We start from the raw sequence: 15,546 nt of genomic DNA on the forward strand, positions 1-15,546 counted from the left end.
ATGAGCCACGAAAGCCCAACTTCAGTTCTTTTTTTTTTTTGTCGTGTGGCCTGAACTCTGGGACTGGGCATTGTCCCTCAGCTCTTCAGCTCAAAGATAGCGCTCTACCAATTGAGCCACAGAGCCACTTCTGGATTTTTCTGCTTATGTGATGCTGAGGAATCGAACCCAGGCATGCGAGGCAAGTATTTTACCACTGAGCCACCTTCCCAGCCCCCATGATCATCTTTTAAACATGCAAATCATACTATGTCCTGCTAGAAATCCACCAGTGCACTGGGAATAGAATCCCTCATCCACAAAAGTGCCTGCCTGCCAGACTCCTATCTTCACACGCTCCATCTTGCCTTTCTCCAGCCAACTTGTCTTTTTTTACTTTTTGCTTCTGTTTTTTGTCCTATTTCTCAAACATGCCAAGTTCATTTCCACTTGAGACCTTTGCCCATGTGTTTCAGTATGCTTGGAACAGCCTATTGGCTGTTTGACATTTGTAATGCTTAAATATCTTCCAGTGAACCTACCCCTCTGTTGAAATCAAAATTGCCCCCAGGGTAACGTGTGTGTGTGTGTGTGTGTGTGTGTGTGTGTGTGTGTGGTGTGTGGTGTGTGTGTGTGCGCGTGCATGTGTGCGTGTGTGTATTGGTTGGTACTAGGGCTTCAACTGAGGTCCTTGAGATGTTCCTTAGCTTCTTCCATTCAAAGCTAGTGCTTTACCATTTGATCCACACTTCCACTTCCAGCTTCTTGCTGGTTGACTGGAGATAAGACTCTGTTAGATTTGTCTGCTATGGTGGCTTTGAACTTCAATCCTGAGATCTCTACCTCCTAAAGTAGCTAAGATTACAGGTGTGAGCCACCAGCACCACAGCTCCTAGGTATTCCTCCCTTCTCCTAGAAGGTTAAGTTCTATGAGGACAGAAACTTGGCTGCTTTATCTATCTCTCCATGATTGGTATGGAGAATGAGGCCTGCCACAATCAATAAATACCTTTTGAATGAACTCAGGGGAAGACCTTCTGATATTTTAAGATCTAAAGTAATAAATTCCCCAAGTCAAGGTCTTCTTGCCAACATCAGGTCACAACTGCTTCCCCTGCATACAGACACTGTGCTGCTCCCCCATGCCTTCCAGATCCATCTCTGGTCATGTGGAATATCTGGAGTTTCCCTGGCCAGTGAGAAGACACTAGCTCCCCTATGTTGCCTCCTCCTCTCCCCCCCCCGGCCCCCCCAAAAAATCATATTAATAATGTATCCTTGTTCTTGTCTGTAAACCTAGCTACTCAGGAAGCTGAGATCTAAGGGTTGAGTTTTGAAGCCAGCCTGGACTAGAAAGTCTGTGAGACTCTTATCTCCAGTTAACCAGCAAAAAGCTGGAGGTGGAGATGTGGCTCAAGTGGTAGAGCACAAGCTTGAGCAAAAATGCTTAGGTACAGCACCCAGTCTGTGAGATCACCCCAGTACTTGCATACAAATTTTTTTTCTAATAGCTATTAAGGCATAAATTCCAGGGTCCTAATACTATGCTAAATGCTTGTCATTTATCTCTTTTAATATCACAGCAACCTTATTTTATAGACAGGCAACTATGAAACAGATTAAGAGAGCTATTGATGGTCACCAGGCTCCAAAGTATGAAACTGAAAAAGGACAGGGCCCAACACAACATAGGCAGAATGAATCTCCAGAAAACTGACTATCAGAAATCCTGGGTTATTGTGGGTGCTGGTAGCTTATGCCTGTAATCCTAGCTACTCAGGAGACTGAGATCTGAGGATCACAGTTCAAAGCCAGTCTGGCAAAAAAAAAAAAAAAAAAAAAAAATTAGTCTGTGAGACTCTTATCTAATTAACCACCAAGAAACTGGAAATGGACTGTAGCTCAGAGTGTAGAGTGCTAGCCTTGGACAAGAGTGCTCAGGGATAGCACCCAGGCCCCAAATTCAAGCCCCCTGACTGACCCCCCCCCAATTTTTTTCCTCAAGGAATCCTGGATTGTTGTATCCTCAGGCTAGGCAACCAAGGCTCTCATGCTGCCCCAATCTTTTTGCTAAAAGCTTCCTCTCAGACTCACCAATTTTCCATGCCTCCATCCCTTATTTCTCCCAGGTGGCCATCTACAACATCTTCCACTGTGTCAGCAGATCTCTAGCAATTAAACTAGCACTCAGGCCATACTGCTTCAGGGGGAGATTACCTTTTTTCCTTGGGCCACCTTTCTCCAGCACCTCTAGATTCCTACATTTGGAATAAATCCTTGGTCTGGCCTCTTCAGCCAGCAAGCCCCTGTTTCTATTTCCTCCTTTAGGGGATCTAGCCAGGCATGAAGTCTGAGCCACTAAAGAGCTCTAAGAGGGGAGGAATAGCATACTAATGAATGCAAATCAGTACCTGGGAAAGAGGTGAAAGGCCAGGGAGGTTGTGGAGTTGGGAGAACCAAAAGGGAAGGGAAGGAATTGCTGGGGTAGGGGTTGTCCCTAGATAAGTAAAAAGCTAAAGTCTACAGTTGGAGGAAAGTAGTCCTTTTCCAGATCCTTAATGGGACAGAGGGGGATGAGTGTTAGTATGTCTTCCTCCATTTTGACTTAATAACCTCCATCTTAGGTCCTTTCCTCGAATAGGGGAGCAGACCAGGCCTGATCATAATTGACTCCCCTCCCCTCCCCCCAACTGTGTGTGACCTATCACACCCCAGATGCATCAGCAGAACGCTGTCTGCCCAACTGTTGCCATCAGTAAACCCCTGCCCTGGCTAAGTGCTATCCTTGGGTCCCAGCTATAGCTGTAGAGTACTCCCCACACCTAGTGGAATTCTCCACCCCCCAGACCCCCAGACTCATAAAATACTCCCCTGCACTCAGACAGGCTGCCGTACCCTACCTAACAGGGACAGTCTGTCAGCTTGCTGACATTAAACTTTGCTGTATAAGACTTGGTGTCTGAGTGTTCTTCTGGGCTGGAGCTTTCAACAAGTATGCTGGTTTGTGAGAATCTGGACATGTCCCTTGTTTCTATAGGTTAGGCCCCACTGCCTTTTACTATTCTACTGGGTTGGAAGAACTAAGGGCTGAGCATGGAAGATGCTCCTTCCTACCCGGCCAGAGCAATGGAGCCAGGGACAGTCCTGAACACTATGACAGCTCCTTTTCCCTCTAGCTCTTGACTTCCAGCTACTCTACATCATACTTTAGGGAAGGCCTGGGGAGATGTAAACCCCAATCCCAAAAGCAACTTCCAGATTCCCTCTCCAGAGTCTTAATTCTCAAGACCAGAAAAGGATAGGCGATTCTTAACTAAAAAGCCAAAGGAGCTAATCTTTAGGCTAGCTGTGAGTCAGACCCAAATAGGCCTAGGGTTGGTTGGCAGCTGTTTAAAATTGCAAATCTCTTCCTCACCTCCTAACCAAACCCTCTTTCTCTTCAAGAAAAAAAAAATTCAATTGCAAATTTATCTCTGCTTCAGTGCATTCCCCCCTTCCCCAACACATTCACACTGGTTCCCCTCCCCCACCTCCCTCCCATTTATTACCAACCTTTAGCTGCAGCAATATTTTTTCTTTTTTTTTTCTCCTTCCATTTCCCTCCTCCATCTTTTCTTCCTTCCCTCTCTGAATTTCCTTGTCCCCTTCTTTACCCTTCCTATGGAGATAACACTGTAACAGACCTAAAAGTTATCTCCCACCCACAAGCCACCCCCAGGCCAAGAGTTCACCCTCAGATCCACTGCCATTATTCCTGGTAGTTTCTAGCTTCCCTTAGGGCATCTTCTCTCCCTTGGGATCATCTCAGATGTGTGTGACCAATCACAGGTCCTGACATTCTAGAGCTATAAGTAGCAAAGGAGGAAGTGCACAGGCCAGCCGCTGCGGAGTGGAGGTGGGTTATAACCAAAAGGAAAGTGCGGAGGCACGGACTGAGCCTCTGAGGAGAAGGACTTGGGCAGCTGAGCAGGCAGTGGCGGCAGTGTGATTAGAGGGGAGATTGATGTGAAGGGGCGCCACAGACGGCAGAGAGAGTCAATAAAACGAGAGGATCACATTAGAGGCGACAGAGAGAGCTTTAAATTACAAGGCTGCTGCCACTGAGGGGGATGGGAGGAGGGAGCCCAGGAGCTGAGGGAGGGTGGAGAGCTGAAGGTGTAGTCATCCCCTGAGATGAATAGGCCAGTTCCAAAATGGCCCTTGCTCTCCAGAGCTCCCTCCTAATGCTCTATTGTCTCATGAGGGTGAGGACAAGAGGGGGGAGATGAGAGAAGGCTGTGGGAAAACAGAAGAGACTTTGTTTTGGAACTGCCTTCCTTCCACATTTGGATCTCTTGGTTGTTCCCCAGGATAAATTAGGAGAGAAGTACCGCCCCCCCAAAACAAACAAAGTTGTAAGTACTGAACTGCAACAAGGAAGCAGATATGGTACTTAGAAATGGAAGACACCAGAAAACCAGGGGGCAGCAAAACTTGCACTAGGACCAAGGGAGAGAGAGAAAGATTATGAGGCAGACAGAAACAAAATTGTGTACCTGTGAATCGTGAATCTGCAGAAACAGGTAGAAAGCCTAAAGATGGGGAATGAAGTAGCATTTAATTGGAGAATTAGTCAAGCCAAGGAGGTAGGTCAAAAGAAGGACCAAAATGAAGGCTGAGGAAGGGACTGTGTCGGTGTGGCTGGGACTGGCTTGCAGAACGGAGGCCATTGAGGCCAAGCACACGGGACACTCCCCCACCCCAGCAACCAACAGGCCCTGATTCCCCGGTACAAGCCCCCTCCTACCCCAGGCCGACCAGTAGAGGAAAAGAAACACTAGTGCTCCCCAGTGGTCACAGAGGGAATATCACCAAGGACAGGACAGACCAGATAGAGGACATACTTGACTTTATGCTCCCCAGATCCCTTCCAGAAAACTTAAAGGAAAACCTGCTTTTCTAGCCCTGGGAGCCGGTGACTCACGCCTGTAATCCTAGTTACTCAGGAGATTGAGATCTGAGAATCGCAGTTCAAAGCCAACTGGGGCAGACAAGTCTGTGAGACTCTAATTTCTAATTAACCACCAGAAAACCAGAAGCAGGCTGTGGCTCCAGTGGTAGAGCGCTCACCTTGAGCTGAAGAGCTCAGGGGCAGTGACCAGGCCCAGAGCTGAAGCCCCACAACCTATAAACACAAACACACACACACACACACACTCTCTCTCTCACTCACTCTCTCTCTCTCTCTCTCTCTCTCTCTCTCACACACACACACACACATGGCTTTTCTTTCTTTTCTCCAGATCTGACTACAGGGAGAAAGCCTACAAACAGTTTATCAGAGAGTAGCTCAACATTCACTTACAATTTGCATGCAGTGATTTCCGCATTAGAGATTTCCAAATGTGTACCTTTTTCCTAAGTTTCAAATCAGCTTTCCCTTCCTCAGAGCCAATTCAGGATCTTTTCTTTCTTGTTTCCATTCTTTTTTGTGTGTATGCTGGTACCAGAACTTTGAACTCAGGGCCTTATGATCTTAACTTGGTTTTTTACCCAAGGCTAGTCCTCTACCACTTGAGCCATATCTCCACTTCCAGCTTTTTGCTGGTTAACTGGAGATAAGAGTGTTTTAGAGCTGGGCGCTAGTAGCTCATGCCCATAATCCTAGCTACTTAAGAGGCTGAGATCTGAGGATCGAGGTTCAAAGCCAGCCGGGGCAAGATAGTCCATGAAACTCTTATCTCCAATAAAAGCTGGAAGTGGCTCTGTGGCTCAAGTGGTAGAGCACTCACCTTGAGCTGAAAAGCTCAGGGACAGCGCCCAGGCCGAGTTCAAGCCCCATGACCACCACCAACAACAAAAAGTGTCTTAGATTTGTCTGCCTGGGTTGGCTTCAAACTACCGTCCTCAGAACTCAGTCTCCTCAGTAGCTAGGATTACAGGCCTGAGTCAGCAGCTGCCTCTTTTGTCTTAACTCTGAAATTCTTGCCTTTCTCTCATCTTTATCTCAACCTGTTGCTTCAAGAGAAGGTACCCATGGAAAGAAAGGAAGAGAACCAGGAAAGATGAAGTGTGTGTGCCCCTACTTAAAGGGAGTTAATGAATGGTACAAAGAACAACTAAACTCTTTTTTTTTTTTTGGTTGGTCATGGGGCTTGAACTGGGCCTGGCCCCAAGTTCTTCAGCTCTAGGAGAGTGCTCTATCACTTCCAGTTTTCTGAGTGGTTAATTAGAGTTAAGAGTCTTGCAGAATTTCCTGCCTGGACTGGCTTTGAATCATGATTCTCAGGTCTCAGCCTCCTGGGATTACAGATGTGAACCACCAGCAGCCGGCTAAACTCTTTCTTTAGTGGAGCTTTTTTCCTCTTTGTAGTACTGAAAATCAAACCTAGGGCCTTCTGCACACTTAGCACACATGCTTCACTGAGCTACAGCCCCCAGTCTGGAGCTTTATTACTTAAGGCAGAGAAGGAATATGGACCTTGGATCCATGCAGACCCAGGTTTCATCCTGGCTTCATCACTTGCTACATTAATCTTGGTAAGTTGCATATGGCCTCAGTTTCTCTATCTGTGAAAATAGGAATAATGATGACATTTCCCAGGGAATACCAAAAATACTGGCATCAGATGAGTTCTTTTGTTGTTGGTGGTGGTGGTGGTGGGACTTGAACTCTGGGCTCTTCAGCTCAAGGCTAGTGCTCTACCACTTGAGCCACAGCACCACTTCCGGTTTTCTGAGTGGCTTACTGGAGATAAGAGTCTCATGGACTTTTCCTGTGCAGGCTGGCTTTGAACTGCAATCCTCTCAGCCTCCAGAGTAGCTAGGATTACAGGCATGAGCCACCAACACCTGGCAGGTGAGTTCTTTACCTCTTTGTCTTGGCTCTCCTGGAACAAAGCCAGGTGTTTTCTTCTGTTTTGCCCCTTGTCAGACTCTTTCTCTACTCTGTGCCCTTTTAGATTGAGGGCAGAATAATAGGTAGATAGGATTTAAATCTAGTCTTTCCAGCAGCAGAGCTCACTTTATACTTGGCCTTCTTGACTGCTTGGCCATGGACACCCATTATCCCAGTGCAGAGTGGAAGCTTTGCCCCTACGTTCACATTTGTATTGGGTGTAGCAGCAGCTAATGCCTGAATTAAAACTATTATGGAAGCTAGCTGCATATGGCTCATGCCTGTACTACTAGCTATTCAGGGTGTGAGATCTGAGGGTCTTGGGTTCAAAGCCAGACCAAACAGACAGATCCAAGAGACTCTTATCTCCAATTAACTAGTAAAAAGCCAAAAAGTGGAAGTATAGTTCAAATGGTAGAATGTTGAGTCCCAGAGTTCAAGCTCTAGTACACACACACGCACACATGCACACACACACACACACACACGCACACATGCACACACACGCGCGCACGCACACGCGCGCACCAGAGGCTGGGAAGGTGACTCAGTGGTAGAGTGCTTGCCTTACATGTATGAGGCCCTGGGTTTGATTCCTCAGCACCACATAGCAGAAAAAGCCGGAAGTGGAGCTGTGGCCCAAGTGGTAGAGCATTTACCTTGAGCTGAAGAGCTCAGGGACAGCACCCAGGCCCAGAGTTCAGGCCCCATGACTGGCAAAAAAAAAAAAAAAAAAGACAAGCCAAGTGCACCTGTAATCCTACTTACTTAGGAAGCTAAGATCTGAGGATCACCATTCAAAACCAGCCTGAGCCAGACACTTATCCCCAATTAACCATCACAGAAGCCAGAAGTAGAGCTGTGGTTCAAGTAGTAAGGCACTAGGCTCAGGGACAGCATCCAGACCCTGAGGACTGTGCCAGCCCCAAGACTGGCACAAAAAACAATAACAACAAAAACCCTACTATGGCCTCTCCTTCCACTTAAAAATCATCATTTTCTTCTTTCTCTCTCCTTTTTTCTTCCTTCCTTCTGACAGGGTCTTGCTGTACAGCCCAGGCTAGTCTCAAACTTATGACCCTTGCCTTTGCCTTCCTGCTGGGATTAGATTGTGTACCACCACCCATGGCTTCTAAAGCTTACATTTTATGTTTAAAAAGAAAAAGAAAAAATAGTCTATCTTCATTTTAATTCTACCTAACTGTCCTACATCTTTTCCTTCCCTTCTGCCCACAGTACTTTGTACTCACTTTGTTCAAGGAAAGTTTTGTTCAAAAGAGAAAAAAATGGCAGGAAATGAAGTAACCAAAAAATGTCACAAAAGGTAAGGAAAGAGACAGTGAAGGCAAAGAAAAGGAGGAAGTGAGAGGTGAGGTAAGGAAGTAAGGAGATCTTGATTTGCATATGTAAATATTGGATTTCTTTCAGACCTCCCAGCCGTGGCACTGGGTTGGGCTGGTGGATTGTTCCCAGTGAGAAAGGAGCAGCAAAAAGGCTTGTATACCTTGCGGTATGTTTAAGGTGAGTACGGAGAGAATCGGGTGAAATGTGAGGAGAAACACGAGACTGTGGAAGAAGATGAGAATGGGTAGGGAGGAGGTAGGGGTAGAAGAGAAGCTGAGCTAAAACTATACATTTACATGTGCATAGACTTGTTTGAGTGTGTTGCAGAGTACCTGCTGCTGGGGAGGGCGGGTATCCATGTCCAGGAAAGGAACAGCCTGCCTAGGCATCTCCCTCATGACTCAGAAATTACTATGTGCTTTATGATATCAGTATGGAAGTGCGCTACTGCACGGATGTGTCATTTTACAGTGAGTACACTAGAGAGATTCGTGTTCTCAAGCTAGCAACCACATTCTTTTGTATGAATACTTGTTAGGGGGAGTGCAGGGGGGTTGTGCCCTTCAATTCAGACTCGGGAATCTGTCTAATCCTGGCATAGTGGACCTCCCTGGAAGACTTTGATCTCCCTGAGTTTAGAAGAATTTGTAGGCAACTCTTCTATAATTATTTGGAAGGGTGCCATTGTAACAGATTGTTTAAGTCTTTCTGGTTCTTTGATTTAATGTGAACCTATGTTATATAATTAATTCTATTTAAACTAATATTACACATACTCCTGGTTCAGCATCCCTATCTGAAAATCCGAAGTGTGGGCTGAGGATGTAGAACAGTGGTAGAGTGCTTGCCTAGCATGTACAAGGCAATGGGTTCAACTCCCAGCACTGAAAAAAAGAAAATTTCAAAATCAGAAACCTTTTGATCACCAGTATGACATCAATATCATGTAAGGAGTCATAAACAAAATGCAGATGCATTACATAAAATTTCCTTCAGGGTTACATATATAAAGTATATGTGAAACACAAGTGAATGTCACGTTTAGTCCTGGATCCCCTCCCAGAGATATATTATAAATACACAAATATTCCAGCATCCAAAATACTTATCTTCCTAAATTTTAGGATAGGTAATACTCAATCTGTACTTGCAATAATAGTAAAAGCCAATATTTTTCACTGTTTATCATGTGACAGGCATTGTGTGGAAAGCTCGGCATGTATCATGTCACTAATCCACTACAACCTAGGAGTACATACAGCCTCTTTCCCATTTTATAAATATGGAAGCAGGCTGATATGGGTTATATGATTTTTAAGTCCTCCCATTTAGAAAGTAGAGGCAAGATTGGAATTCACGTAACTGACCACAAGACCCTGCTCTTGGGTTACTTTGTGAGCTTCTTAACTCTGGCATATATTATGAATAAGGTTTTTTTGTTGTTGTTGTTATTTTTTGGGTCCGGTCATGGGGCCTGAACTCTGGGCCTGGGCGCTGTCCCTCAGCTCTTCAGGTCAAGGCTAGCGCTCTACCACTTGAGCAACAGTGCCACTTCCGGCTTAAATTTTCTTTTGTTTTGCTTATGTGGTGCTGAGGAATCGAACCCAGGGCCTCAGGCATGCAAGGCAAGCGCTCTACCACTGAGCCACCTTCCCAGCCCTTGAATAAGGTTTTGGATATGGTTGTTACTCTGCCCTTGTGTGTTGCCTGGAACCATATATTCTCATGCTCCTCCTCTTTGCATCTGGAGGTACTATGTGGTCTCCCAGTTCATTTCTTAGTGTAAGATAGGCCAGTTAGTTGTTCTATTCAACTCTATGAACGCCACTCATGAAGGCTTACTGGCTATTCTGTTTGCTGGGAGAGAGATCAGGTAGGGAGGGTTACTTGGATGATGGTAATGATGCAAGTAGCCATTTGTGATAGCTCTTAAATTGAAAGTCTGGACTAAGGATATAGCTTTGGTTTACATGCACAAGGCCATGAATTTGATTCCCAGTACCTCAAAAAAACTAAATCTCAGCCATGTACCAGTGGCTCATACCTATAATCCTAACTACTCAGGAGACTGATATCTGAAGATCAAGGTTTGATGATAGACTGTAGGACAGTCTGTGAGACTCTTATCTTCAGTTACCCACCAAAAAGTCAGAAGTAGAGCTGTGGCTCAAGTAGTAGAGCACCTTGGGTAAATAAACTGAGGGACAGCACTCAGACCCTTAGTTCAAGCCCCAGTACTTGCATACACATAGGCATGCATGCATGCATACACACATACATACACACATGAAAAAATTCAAAGTTTATACATATGTATCCATATTAGCACATGAATTTCACAGTACAAGCAATCTGGTATTATTTAAAAAACATTCCCAGCCTTGGGAGCTGGGAATGTTTATGATCCTAGCACCAAAAGAAAACAAAAACCCCACAGCCTTTAGAAAGTCCAGAATCTAACAGACCAGGAATTCGATTCTGACTCTATTTCTTCAGACATAAATGGCCTCAACTAAGTTGCTTAAAACTTCAATTCTTCATAGAAAAATGGAAAGAGTACTTCATGGAGTGGTGTCCTTTGAGATGATCATTATCAACACTGGCATTTTGGTTGTGATCAATAAATAGAAATGATGATAAACCATCCACATGCCTTATTTTCTGAGTGGGAGGAGGGGCTATGTATAAATTTGCTCTTTGATTGTGTGCATGGGGGAAGGCTGCTTGGTGTAGTACCTCTTTGAGGACTAGTGGAGATGCTTGCTCTCACCCCTGCCAGGTTTCCCTTAGACCCTGAGGTTATTCCTGTGTGGGCCCTGGGCTTCCATTTATCATCAGGGTGCCTTGTGCAGTGTGTTACTATATGCCTATATATGTTGGTGGCTGGCACGGGAGTGTTTGGGGTGGTGGTAATTACTGGGATGGCCTGGCCCTAATGAGTGTGATCTTGTTACACTCTCCCTGCCTATAATGGAGCTAACCTCATTTCACAGCCATTAGAGATGGAGATGAAGCCCTGCCCACAGGCCCCACCAGCTGCAGCTTTCCCAGCCTTGGCCACATTCTTTCCCTCTGGCTTGCCACTGATCCATTCCTGATCTCCTTCTCCCTTCTCCTGGCTCCAGGTTTCTCATGCCTGTTCCCCATTGTTCCCTTCCCCATCTACCTTTCCACTCCTCTGTCCTTTTCACATCTCCCTCTGTCTCTCCATTCCTGGGTTCCTTTCCTTTCACTCCACATCCTCCCCATTATTCCCTCCCCCCCACACACACACTGATCTGTCACATTTCCATTTCTCCATCCTCTTTTCCTGCACCCCTCCCCCCTGCTGCTGCTGCTGTCCTTCCCCTCCCCCATGTTGCCCTGTCTGACCAAAGGACAAATCTCAAGGGGAAACCAGCAAAGACAAACAAGGCGCAGTGACTTCATTATCATCATTAATTTGCCACTTCAGTTCCTCCCACAAGGGTCAAAGCCAGCAAGGCTTGAACTCAGGCCTGACCTGAGGCCATGGTGTAGCTTTTCAGTTGGACCTTACTACCACCCATTCTCCCCTCTCCTTGTTCTCCTCTACCTCCTCCCGGCTTTCTGTCAAACTCTTTCCTAGTCCTCACAGCCAATAGCCCCCACTACCTTTTCATTTAAATCATGGCCATCTCTCAGGCTCCCTCTCATCTCCAAGTCACTCCCTGTATTGCTGTCAGACTCTCCTGGCTCGGTCTGTCCTGAACCACTTTCTTCTCCTTCCCTCTTGTTCTTCATTCTTTCTAATGCCTAGGGCACGTCTTCCCTAAAGAAGTGCCAGGCTAGTTTTGGAAACCATGTAGCCGGAAGAAGACCGAGGTGAACAAAAGGCATTTGTGGCCCAAGCATCCAGTTTTAACAACATGAGATGAAGACAAGCTGCAGGAGGCAGGAGGTTGATCTATCGAGGACAGAAAACCTAAATTTATACCCACGCCTCAAGAAAATGGACTGAAGGACTGAGGAGAGGGCTTTGGGTTTTTGTAAGAGACAAACCAAGGAATGAAAATTTTGAGAATCTAAATGGCATTTTCCCTATCACTGCCCCCAGGGAAACACAATCCAACACTCTTCTCCTACCCTCTGCCCTCCTGCATTGAGAAGCCAAATGACTAGCAATTGACTCTTGACCTTTCTCCCAAGCTGAGCCCCAAAGGGAGAGGTTGAGGATAGTAGCTGTGACTGAAGGAGACCCTGGGGAAATGTGTACACAGAAAGAAAAAAAATTCTGGCCCACACCCATCCTGCCTCTCTGCGTTTTCACTTGAACAAGCTACCCAGGCCCAGACCCTATATACACACTCTCTCTTCTATTGGTGGAGGGCTGGCTCCTGCATACCTTGAACAATTAAGTCCTAGTTACCTAGGTCCCATGCATATACCATTCTAGTGGGTGGCCCTGCCGTGAATTTCAGGATGTGAATTTGAGCTAGGATGTAATCCCATATTCCTGCTCAAACACAGAGAAGAGTTTCTATTCTTTTATTTGACTTTGGGAGAGCGGGGAATGTTAAGGGGTACTGTGCTCTCGGTAGGAATTATAAAACTAATGTCTTGTAGGTGTGTGTAGTTCTCATTGACACAGCATGGTGATAAAAAAGATCCACCTGATGGAAGTCAACTTCACACCTGTCACCATCCCTAGCCTAGGATACAAGAAGGATGGATAGGAAGGTAGTTCCCTGGAGAAGCAAGGGGTTCTGGGAAAGTGGGTGGTGGGATGTCTAAGCTTAGTGTGAGAAGCCTGAGAAGAAAGATGGAAAAATCAATGAAATGAGTTTCTAACGGTGAGGTAAAAGACCGCTGTGTCGACAGCCTGTCGCCTGCTACAAAATATGAGCAGCTAAAGTCTGTGGCTGTGGCTGACAGCACATACAGCCACTACTGTCTTCCTGTTAAGCCCTCACCCACCAGTCTCTTCTGCCGCTCTGGCCTTTCTATAGAGTCAGACTCTTTCCCCAGAGCTGCAGCACTGTCTCCCCCTATCTTCCTTCCTCTCCCTATATTTCTAGATTTCTCACCATTGAGTCTTTGACTCTTTTTTGCAATAAGAGATTAGACTTCTCTCTGACCCTTGTGATGAGCTCTATATATCGTGCTATTCCTTCTAGATTCTTCTGGATTTTCAGCAGTGGTCAGTCAAATGTCAAGACCATCCCTTACATTCTTTTTGGCTGATTGTAGGGCTTGAACTTTGGGCCTGGGTGCTGTCCCTGAGCTTTTCAGCTCAAGGCAAGTGCTCTACCACTTGAGCCACAGTGCCACTTCCGGCTTTCTGGTGGTGAATTAGAGGTAAGAGTCTCACGTACATCCCTGCCTGGACTGGCTTTGAACTGCGCAATCCTCAGATCTCAGCCTCCTTAGTAGCTAAGATTACAGGCGTGAGCCACCGGTGCCCAGCTTATCCCTTACAGTCTTTACATCAAAGTCTGGGCAGCAGGAATTTCTGCCTCCTGCCTTTGGTCCATTTGACCAACAATGACTTTCTCACAACCACCTGGGTTTACAGGGATAGGTGCTTAAGGATAGTTCTAGTCCTGATTTATTCATTGAGTTGTTGCCATCCCATTGTTGGTTATTATGTAGGGACAGGGGGATGACTGATTCCATTGTAGTTTTATGATTGGAGAATGGGGGCGGAGATACTTCAATTCTGTTTTAGCCACTGTCTTTGGAAACAACTCAACCTTCTCTGGAAACCACCTCTTTCTCTGTCCCCATCTGCATCTTTCTTTTGGGCTTCTAGGATGGTTCCTTCATGTTTTCCTCCCATTATTTCTTTATACATTTCCAAGCTCAGCTAGAGAATTAGCCCTGGCTGTCTCCGTGTGTGTCTGACCCAGTCCCTTGCCTTTCTCTGCCTCAGATCTTACTGTTGCTGGCTTACCTTCCTTCTGGCCCTTCCCTCCAATTTCTGATTTCCCAACTAGCCCATTTTATGAAGATGTAGGTCTTGGAGGTAGAGTCCAAAGTAGACTACTTTTAGTAAGTATTAAGCCTGTTCCATGTGATAAGATACTCTGCAAGGTGCTGAAAACAACTAGAAACTAGACAGTTGCAACCCCTGCTCAAATGACCATTGTAACCCTGTATCCAACCCTGTGTCTCTAACCAGACAGCTTAGTCTCCTCACTAAGACCATTTCTCCCCACTTTATCTACAACCGAATTCCAATGTGCTCTACCACTGCTCTGATCCCCTCACTGTTTTCCCAGCTTTGCTTCCATTTTCAAACTTAAAGCCAGCTTCCTCTGATATCTGCAACAATTGTGCCTGCTTACAAAGCCCTTCTCCTTTTCAACTGCTCTGTAACTGCCATTTCCAATTTTCTTTCTTCTTTGACCACCTATCAGTCTTACCATCAGGACTTTAAGGCCTACTCTCTCCCAAGGTCCCATTTTTTGCTTCTGTCAGTCCTAGCAAACCTCAGACATTCACAAACAGGAGTAGTTGGGGACAGCGATTGTCCTGAGCTCCCAACAGCCCCAGGAAAGTAAGTTTAAGATACCCCTCAGGAATCCTGCAGATTTGACCCCCCCTAGGGCCCCAACCCGACAAGTAATGCAGTTTTCCAGCAAAGCAGCAGGTTGTTCCTGTATGATTCACACGGTAACACCAGCTGCCTTTGACATCATGGAGGGAGGAACCCTGTCAAGTTGCCAAGGCAACACGAGCAATTTATGACATCAGAAGCCTGAAGTCTGATCCTCAGGGGGCTAGGAAGAGTCAAGTTCCTGTCAGTTGAAGTAAATGGAAATTCTGTCTTTTCTATTTCTTTGCTTGTGTTCTCCTGGCTTAAGAATGAAATGCAAAGGCCTTTGGTAAAGTGGAGAATGCGGCCAATAAAATGAATGCTTATAAGGTTTTTCTCTCCATTCGACATAGCCACACTATCCTAGTGGTATTTCTGCTATGCCTTTTTTTTTTTCCTTTCCCCAAATCGCCTACCCCCTGCAGTGGTTTCTTTGCATTGGTCTCTGCTGGGTCCTCCTCACACCAGAGGCATTTGTTTCCTTTGATAATCTCATCCTCTCTTCCCCAGTAAGCTCTGCAGCTCTGATCTGCTTCAGCACTCCTATCTTCGCCATCCATTTACCTTCTTTGTACCATAGTCTTTCCCTTCTCATCTTTTTCTTCAAATCCTCCCTTCTCCCATTTACTACTGTATTTCATATTGCTTTTATTAAAAACCTGCTCTTTAGGAATATCCTGTCATTTCTTTTCCCTTTTCCATATATAGCTATTAACTCATACTTCATTCTCTCAATTTTTCATGAATCACCACTCATTTCTTCTGCTCCCATTCTGCATAGATTTTCTTC

The 15,546-nt window shown here is 45.7% G+C and overlaps 1 protein-coding gene across 4 annotated transcripts in view; it reads right to left on the reverse strand.

Moving 5' to 3' along the window:
• Zfhx2 (zinc finger homeobox 2) overlaps positions 1-15,546 on the reverse strand; it is a 35,114-nt gene that overhangs the window by 17,223 nt on the left and 2,345 nt on the right. Inside the window, exons 1-2 of one of the 4 annotated variants that reach the window (XM_070025485.1) lie at positions 8,977-9,035; positions 3,532-3,637 (exon numbers count right to left, since the gene is read on the reverse strand). The exons of 2 other annotated variants lie outside the window; for them this stretch is intronic. The gene's annotated coding sequence lies outside the window, so the exon portion shown is untranslated. Of the gene's footprint in view, positions 1-2,073; positions 2,121-3,531; positions 3,638-8,976; positions 9,036-15,546 lie in introns of those variants that run through there. One more of the 4 variants, XM_070025493.1, reaches the window with a different exon arrangement.

This window comes from Dipodomys merriami, unplaced genomic scaffold (assembly GCF_024711535.1).
Source record: "Dipodomys merriami isolate MVZ:Mamm:240054 unplaced genomic scaffold, mDipMer1.0.p SCAF_1, whole genome shotgun sequence".
In the NCBI taxonomy this organism is placed as follows: domain Eukaryota; kingdom Metazoa; phylum Chordata; class Mammalia; order Rodentia; family Heteromyidae; genus Dipodomys; species Dipodomys merriami.